We start from the raw sequence: 9,213 nt of genomic DNA, 5'->3' as shown, positions 1-9,213 counted from the left end.
AGGAGGAGGAAGATGAAGGTGACAGGGAGGAAGAGGAGGCTCCTTATTCAGAGAGAGGGACAGAGGTAGAGAGTGATCGTGCATCAACAGAAAATGTTGATATAGTTGATTGACATGCAACAGTGTAGCCATTGGTTCCACACTAATTTAATAATACACACTAATTGCCTGCTTCATGCCTGGGGATAATTTCCCATTTTGCATGATAGAAATAATCTCTGGTTTTAAGTTGAGACTCCCTAGCTGTCTGCCTTATGCCGCCGTTGCAGTCAAAAGGATTGGCTACATATTAGCATTATATGTTTTACATCCAGGTTAACAACAAAGCGCTGAGTGAACATTACTAGCTACGTAGCTAGTAGCCCACTGTAAGGTTGAGGATGGCCCTTATATAATATTTACACTGCTGTATTCTAGTAGATACATGTATATGTCTTGGCAATGAAATAAAAAAAATGTTTCATTAATATAGGCTATTTTTCAAACCTTGTTTAAATTAATAATCTGTCCCAAAACCAAGGCGTGTCAAATATTTTCAGCCCTTTAAATGACTTTAGTTTTACAGCCTGAAAAACACATTATCTGGGAAGCAGTTTACGGAACATTAATATAAAGGAAGGTATTATTTAGGTTAGAGAGAGCAAGAGAGAGAGAGAGGTTAGAGTGAGATCCTCCTGCTATTACAAAACCCAGTTTGGGCTGTTTATAGCATTATGTCTTTAAGGTGACAAACACTAAATAATAATTTTGACTATGTATGGGTATGTAATTTACGGTGGTGCAAGGTGCTAGAAAAAGCTTTAAAATGGACCTTGAAAGTGCTTGAATTTGACCTTGAAGTAGGTGTATGAACCCTGAAATGAAGCATCTGTTTTTTTAACCACCTAAAGAAGAGCTGCAGCTCCTGCTTTTGGTATTAACAGGACATATATGAAAATCATCTTTATTCAATTCAACTTTAGTGATCCAAGGGATCTCTTAGTGGATCTTGTTATTGACTGGATTTTGAGCTCAGTCCTCTTCTTCCTTTCTCTAAAATGCCGGTGTAGCTCAAAACTGAGCCCAACATGTGTTGCCTGCATGTTACATTGCAGCAAACTATGTTCATCTTTTGCTTTGTGTACAATTTGGATAATGGGTTTGTATTAGCTAGGGTGTTTTCTAGCAAGATGCTTCCAATGATCTTTAATGCTGTTGAATAAAATGTGCATTCAAAAAGACATATGCAACGACGCATTCATCTAACAAAATCAAGATTTGTGATTTGTCAGAATGCTACATTGTATTTACAGTGTTTAGGGGTTTATAGAACTGTCTCGAATGATAAATAAGTATGTGTGCCCTCATCTTTGTCTCATTACATACTGTGCAGAGGGCAGCAAAGTCTATTACAACTAGTACAATTTCTGTAGGGTTTGATAGACATAACCCTCAGAAATTATATTGAGACCATTGTTATTTCCACAACTCTCTTTGTCCTTCTGAAACTGTTGCCATACGTGATGTCTGTCCTAATCTTAACTCATCTTGAAGCTGTAGGTATCAGGAAACAGGTGATGTGATTGTGCCTTGTAAAGCTCATCCACCCTGTTGTTGTCTGGCCTCTGTGCTGGCTCCGGGGACCAAAGGATTTGATATGTCTTGTCTCTTCCAGGTCACGGGGGATGCCAGTTTTGTCTGTAGTTATCCTGTCATGTCAGCTGAACTGACAAGTTTCACAAGGTTAACTCTTGGCTCTGTTTAGACTAAACAGGATATCTTCTGATGTGGTTTGATATACTTTGACTGGTAAATGTAAGGTAAATGATTTCCCCAGCCTTTCTGACAGCAAACTGTGTTGGCTGATCAGACATATTTGTGTCCATTTCTGATGTGTCGTGGACGAGGGTGCTTGATAGAATTAACGTAGAAAAGTAGCTGTATCAATATTTTTTAGCATTGTATCACCAAACTGGAATAGTAATTTTCACCATAGGGAATATTTTGTACATTTGTATGTCTTTCGTCAGTCTTTTGTGTGAGAATAAACTTACTTCATATGCAAAGCTGTCTGCCCCCCTGCCTGGACCTCCAAGACATAGTCTTGGAATTACAAATGGTTAAAAAGCAAAACACGTGCGTGCATGCGTGCATGCGTGAGAGACGGCCGTGACTGCACAAAACAGCAATTACGGATGTGATGGACAGATGATCCTCCAATCACCTGCCAAGTATTAATGATTTTTTTTATGTGCATGCCCTTATCGAAAAAGTTTCCAATGACGGTTCTGTATACCAAACCATCTGGCGCGTCAGGTTAGGATAGAGGTACCAAGGTAACGGATGGCTGTGGATTGGACTGAATGCTGTATGTCATGCAGTGGATACTTTATAAAGGAAAAAGCTGTGGAGAAAAGTATTGTTCGGGGAACAATCCCGCCTGCCAAGCCAACAGAGACCCTTGCAGGTGTTTTGCTACAGCCACACTTTTTGATCTTTGATCTTTTACATACGTGTGAATTTCCAAAACTATACTACTTTGCTTGCACTGACTTGGCCAGGTGCTGTGTGCCAGTAATGTTTAGAAACTACTTTTTTGTTGCTGCTCACTTTTTCTAGAACAGTGGGTCCCAGTGCCAAATGGTGCACAGGTTTTAAGCAAATTTCCCAAAAACCTGTTTGCATTTTTATCAATGAGTATTCTCAAGAGGGCTTGAGTAAGTAAAAGAATTCCTGTAACACTGGTACATTTTCTTTTTTTGTTTGAATGTAGTGATTTTGATTGTTCATGGTTTTGGCAGCCCAAAGACAAACATGGCTTGATGCTTGTTGGTGTGCTCACTCTTTGTTGTTGTCTCTATAGCTTGAAGCTCTTTGAAAGCAGCCTGTTTGTCAGGCTGGATTGACCGGCTGGTTGTCATGTCTGTGTGGCTGTCCAATGTTTTTGACCAATTGAACTGACCTGACCAGGATAGTGCTGGTCATCAATGAAGAGCTGTTATTGGACTGAATTAATGGATATCTTTGTTCTTCTGATGCAAATCAGCCTGTAGACAACACACACACACAAACACACACACACACACACACACACACACACACACACACACACACACACACACTACTGGCTGACTGGTTTTCTGATTCACTAATTCACTGACAGACTCCCTGGCTGTAACAGAACATGCTTGGTAGGAGACTGGAAACACAGGCACACAGAAACACAACTATTATGTTGGGTTTTCTGTCCATCATCAACATCTTCAACAGTTCAGTCTGAGGAGACTGTACCGGTTCAACCTGAGTACTAGAACATACCGAGAGGGCATGGATCTTTTAAAACGGTCCGTTTTTACTTTGTGCTTCAACAATACTATGCGTCAATATGGTCATGCTAATAAAGTCTGTTAGAATTAAATTGGAGAAATTACAGCTCAACATGGTCCAAACTATTTGGTTTTAGTCCCATTTAATTTTAGGCTGAGACTCAATACAGTGAGAGTGAGACTGAATGTAAATGAATGAAATGGTGCAGATCAATATTCTTTCATCCGCTGGTCAGTAGTAACACAGTAATGTGTGTGCGGGGGGTCTGCTGCACTGTGTTTCTGTCTGGCTGTTGGATCTTGGAGCCTGGTTCTTTTGGTGGTCCCTGTCTATCTCATCCATGTTGCCCAGTTCCTGCAATGATATCAAAGCCTGGCACATCTTGTCCCATAACAATTGTTTTAGTGCTATGTAAGGCTGTAATCAACCAAAGAAAAAAAATGCAAGATTAAATAACTGTACTGTCCTTGTAGGCTATTTGCAGTATATTAAATCATTTTTGACTTGATTATTTTGCAGTAAAATGACAGCGCTGCATCAGCCTCTGTGTCCTCGCACGGAGACACGGAAACACGGAGACACAGACAGACTATTAGTTTAAAGCTTCCGCTCTTACTCGTGCTGGCGCTGTATATTAAAAACTTCTTAAAACCTCAACCCTCCACAACAGCAATGGGCTGCATATCCTGAGCAATAAAGTCGACAATTCCTTCCGTGATCTTATTTTTGCGTTTGGATGGTAGAGGCTTAACATCCAGCGGGGTCTGGGGGGGGGGTCTGGGTGTGTCTGGGGGGCACTACCGTAGTTGCAGGTGGGTGCGCCATTAGTTATAAAACGATTATTAGACAATGAAATATTCCAATTCTGATATGTTCATAAAGCCTACTCCAAACAGACAGGGCAAACTAACGCAGACAGGTTAGCTTACCGTTTTTAGGTGATACGCCATGTTTGTAGTCCAGCTGCGATATGCAATCTGTTGCTTGCAAACTTTGAATTTGTCTTTTTCCCGTTATCTGTTTTTGTAAAATGCTGCCACACTGGAGATGTCTTCGACATGGTAGAAGAGGACTTACTGTAAATTAAACACTCACAATGAAATAAATATTCTGCAAACCACTAAAACAAGGCTTTCTAGTTCTTTCTTCAATCTGTCCCCAGTGGGTCGGGCTAATCCAACAAAAGAGCAAACAGGGGGGTGTTCTGAAGACAGACTGAAACAGGGATGCTCTGAAAACACCCCCATTGGCGATTAGTGCTTTCCACCCATAGACAGTAACAGTCTATGCTTCCACCTGATGAAATAACACGGCAAAAAATCGACCAATCAGCCAGAACGTATCAACCAATAAATGGACTAGTCGACTGGGAGATTACAGCCCTAGTACTATGTAAGGATGGTTCAGTCTGAATTCACAAATCATACACTGTTGACATTCCAAAATCACTTGAACATGTGATTTAGAACTAATCCTGTGATTAGAGTTAGGATATTTTTTGTGGATTTTAAATATAATTTAGAAAATACATAGGCCAGAACGGTCTTTCATAAATAATTATGTTTAGAACGTAATGGTACAGCCCTAACCAAATCATACTGGAAAATGAAGGATTCCCAGGGACGTCACCAGGGCAACAGAATTACTGGAAAAAATACATCACAACCCCAATATCGACCACAGCAATATCCATCTAACATCCTGATCAAATGGAGTTACCTATAAAGTCCAAAACCACAAGTTGAACTTGAAATTAAAGATTTTTTTGATCCTGCAAAACCACAACAATGAGATAGAGACATGTTGTTTTTCTTTATCTTTATTGTTGTTATTGATTGGAGCAAATCCTCAATTTTTTCCATCACCTCCTCTTGACTCTTACTAAAAAATGTGCAATGTTTTTTTTTTTTACTTGAAATCCCAGTCACAATATTCATAAGAGTTAGTTAAGACCAAGACTCATCTGAAACAGTTAAATGATTCAAAGGTACTGTTTGCCAAGTGTTAAAGGAGAGGTCTCAGGTGGACTTTTATGTTGACCAAAACCTGTCAAATGCAGGTCAGTGGATCTTTTGTGGGTCTGTTACAAGGCATTTCACATTTGAAAAAATACCTGTCATTTGTCCTAACAACATAACGTGTAGGTTAAATTGACACTTATTAACTGATGGATTTAGAGTCAGGGCTAATGGAATTGAGGCCAATACAGATCTCTTTCTGTTTTTTTGAAACAACTCTGCTGTCATCAGTCTAGACATCTGCCTTCGCCTGTTATTGTTGTGCTGTGCTGCTGAGTTGTACACACTGCTAAACCCTGGAGCGTCATCACAGCAACTGTGTGTCTGTGTGGGACATCCTGTTCCTATCACCCCGAGGATGGTAGCTGAAAACAAGGATTAACCGTTAGAAAGGCTTTTCATTCTTAGTTGATCAGCAGAGAGCGAGAGACAGACCCTGGCTCAGTGGTAGAGCGGTCTCCTGCCGTCTGGGGGTTCCATCCCTGGCCCTGTAGTCCCATGGTGAAGTGTCCTTGGGCGAGACACTGAACCCTGAGATGCCCCCGGTACTGCGCCTTCGGAGTTGAGTTTTTCCTTCTTTTTCTTTGCCCACTCCTCCTGCTTTACCTGTGCTTACCCATGCACCTATGTGTCTTCCTTTTCTTTTGTTTTTGACTGTTATGTCTACGTACCTTTTTGTTTGTTCATAAACCAAAAGCGTCTTTGAGTGTTTAGAAAAACGCTACAAAAAATAAATGTATTATTATTCTAATCATTATTAAATGTGTGTATCTGATGAGCAGGTGGCACCTTGTACGGCAGCCTCGGCCACAGTGTGTGAATGTGTGTGAATGGTTCCTGTACTATGTGACAGAGCTTTGAGAAGTCGTTGGGCTGCTGTATAAGAACAGCTCATTTCCATAATAAAGGAGTTTAGGAGCAACATTTTCCCGCTGTGTGGCGGCTGGGGTTAGGGTTAGGGGGTTTCTCTGTCCCTGTATTGGCTGAGTCATGACAGAATGGAAAAGGTGAACTGTTGAACTGCCTTTTCTCCAGTTACTTTCTACAACCCACCCTTTCAGATTACCTCTTTCAGACTGATAAAAGGACACGGGAAGGAAAAACACATATAGATTAATGTATTAATAAAGTGATTTCAAAATCAAATGTGCACAAAGATAAAAATAAAAAACAGGAAGCACAACATTTTCCTATGCAACTGCTGTGATAACAATGGTAACCACCTGTGGCAGCCAGCAGACCGTTCCGTTGGATAAGGCTAATTGATGACAAAATAAATGTAGGGCAGCAACTATCGATCATTTTCATTGTTGTATAATAGGTTAAATATATTTTCTATTAATCAATCAGTTGCTTTCTCTATAAAATGTCAGAAAAGATGAAAAATGTTGATCAGTGTTTTTCAAAGTCCAAGAGGAAGTCCTCTAATGTCTCGTTTTGTCCACAACTCAAAGATAATCAGTTTACGGTCTCCGAGGAGAGAAGAAACCTGAACATTTTCACCTTTAACAAGCTGGAATCAAAGAAAGTTTTTCTTTTCTTTAAAGAAAGGACTCCAACCAATTCATCGATTTATAAAAATAGTTAGCAATTGAAACTAATCGATGAAATAAGTATTTTTGCAGCTCTAAAAAAATGTTTTAGGCTACATAAATGGTACACCCCCAGCTGGCAGCCCTACCAAGTTTGTGTGTGCGTGCGTGTGTTTGTGTGTGTGTGCGTTTGCGTGCGTGTATGTGTTACTTTATTTTGAAACCCTTTCCTTTTCCACCTCCCTCTTGCATGTCCTTGTCCTCTTCTTCTAAATCTCCCTCTTCTGTAGTTCATTCTCTTCCTCATCCATCCTTTCCACTTCTCGTCCTCTACCCGCTCCCCTTTTCTCCCACTGCTCCACCTCCTCTCCGTGTGCTGCAGCTTTGCATCAACTTGTCTCTAGAAGTGCAGTAAACACAGCAAAGCTGGGATCCATTATGTTGCAGATGTCCAGTGGAATGCTTTTGTTCACTGTAGCAGGGCTGCAACAAACAATTATTTTCATTGTCGGTTAATCTGTTGACTATTTTGGAGCCCAAGGTGAGGGTTGTTTTGTCCACAACTCAATAACATTCAGTTTACGGGCATAGAGGAATGAAGAAACCAGGAAATATTCAAGAAAGCCGTTATCAGAGAATTTCAAATGGTCAGGGGGCGAGACGGAGTCTAGGGGGTGGCGGGGGCTTGGAGCAGAGGAAGAACATTCTATGATTGCCTCCTGCTGAGCAGGAACAGGCTGCTGAATGGCTGGTGGTACCACCCAGTCGGAGGGTTCTGATTGGCTTCTGTGTTCAGTCAGGAGGAGGGCTTGAAGGTAAGGTCACGGCCTCTGTCTGATGATGAATGTTGGACAGTAGATGTCTCCAGCGTCCTGAGTTCAGCTGTCGCTTTTTATGGCAGCCAAAGCACACTTTCTTAACACTCAGGAACCGAAAGATTGTATACGAGCAAAAACTGCACCTCTGATTAATACTTCAATCATTTAATAACCATAAAACACAGAAACTTACCAATATTTGCAGCTAACGAGCTAGCGATTTCAGAGGTCTCTTCAGGGTCTTTCTAGCCTCTACAGGTGATTTTCTATCCAGCCTGGAACCTATCAAATATTTATCTACTCGGTGTCCATAATTGTTCACGTTTCTGCTCATTTCTGTTGCTAGCTCCGTGCTCCGTGGCTTCTCTATTCCTCCCATGATGCATTGCAAGTTTGTTTAGAGAAGTGAAGTCACACATTATGTCTTATATGGACGAGAGCAAGATGAAAGAGTATAGAGTGGGAAAGATACTTATCCTCCAAGTCAATCTAGTGTAGTATGTGATTAAAGATATTATACAGTGGATAAGATAGATAACTACTGTTATACAGAGGAGGATGGTCTCACTGCTTTGAGATTTGGCATATATTTACATTATATATTTGGGCCTTTTTTGAAGAAATGTAAATAGTATGTGCTTTATATGAGTTATAATGTTTATTGTTTGTTTTTGCATATAGGAGAACTGTTTTAGACAACACAAATGCTTGTGTAGTATTGCTGTGGGTGTAATATTAATAAATATGACATTATTTTGATTATTGTAATTGTCACTAGGGCAAAAGCGTCTTGAATTTTTTGGGGGAAATTATGTATGTATTTTGTCAACTGCATAAGTTTTATGTTTAATACTTCCCAGTGTGACTCCCAAGACATTTGGCTTAGCTTGTTCGGCTCTGTGTGTGATATCAATACATATCTGGAAGATTCATGTTCCTTTTTATTTATTTATTTATTTATTTGTCCTCCAACCTTTTTTAGTGGTTAGGGTTGGGTAAGTGACCTCACTGCAGCACAAATATTCTAATAGCCCCATTTTTCCTGAAAGAAATAATGTTCATATCTTGACTGAAGACAACTTCTGGGGTTCAAAATATAACTGTTGGCTCTGAAAAATGATGATATATATAAAAACAAACATCAAAAAGTAATAATCTCACAATCCTATTATATTATTTCACTTGACATTTGTTTGCATTATAATAGGTTTTTCAGTGTGTATCCAAATTTTAGATCTTGATGTCCTTGTCTTTTTCTACAATGTCACTGGTTTTCAGTTTTAACTTCATGGTTCCGTGCCAGTGTTAGGGGCAGGTAGAGAGAGTGGAGCTCGTTCTCTTAATACTGCCAAGACGGAGCTAATGAGAGACACAAGCGAGTCAAGCCTTGTGCAACAGCAATACCACTGGCCTTAGGAGTCCTAAAGGACAGGAATACTATTATATTATTATAAATTATTATTTATAATATACACTCACCGGCCACTTTATTAGGTACACCTGTCCAACTGCTCGTTAACACTTAATTTCTAAGCAGCC

The 9,213-nt window shown here is 40.0% G+C and overlaps 1 protein-coding gene across 3 annotated transcripts in view; it reads left to right on the top strand.

The window, feature by feature from the left end:
* igf1rb (insulin-like growth factor 1b receptor) overlaps positions 1-9,213 on the top strand; it is a 47,189-nt gene that overhangs the window by 20,998 nt on the left and 16,978 nt on the right. The window lies entirely within an intron of this gene.

This window comes from Etheostoma cragini, chromosome 1 (genome assembly GCF_013103735.1).
Source record: "Etheostoma cragini isolate CJK2018 chromosome 1, CSU_Ecrag_1.0, whole genome shotgun sequence".
In the NCBI taxonomy this organism is placed as follows: Eukaryota; Metazoa; Chordata; class Actinopteri; order Perciformes; family Percidae; genus Etheostoma; species Etheostoma cragini.
This window is presented reverse-complemented; position numbering and strand designations above follow the sequence as displayed.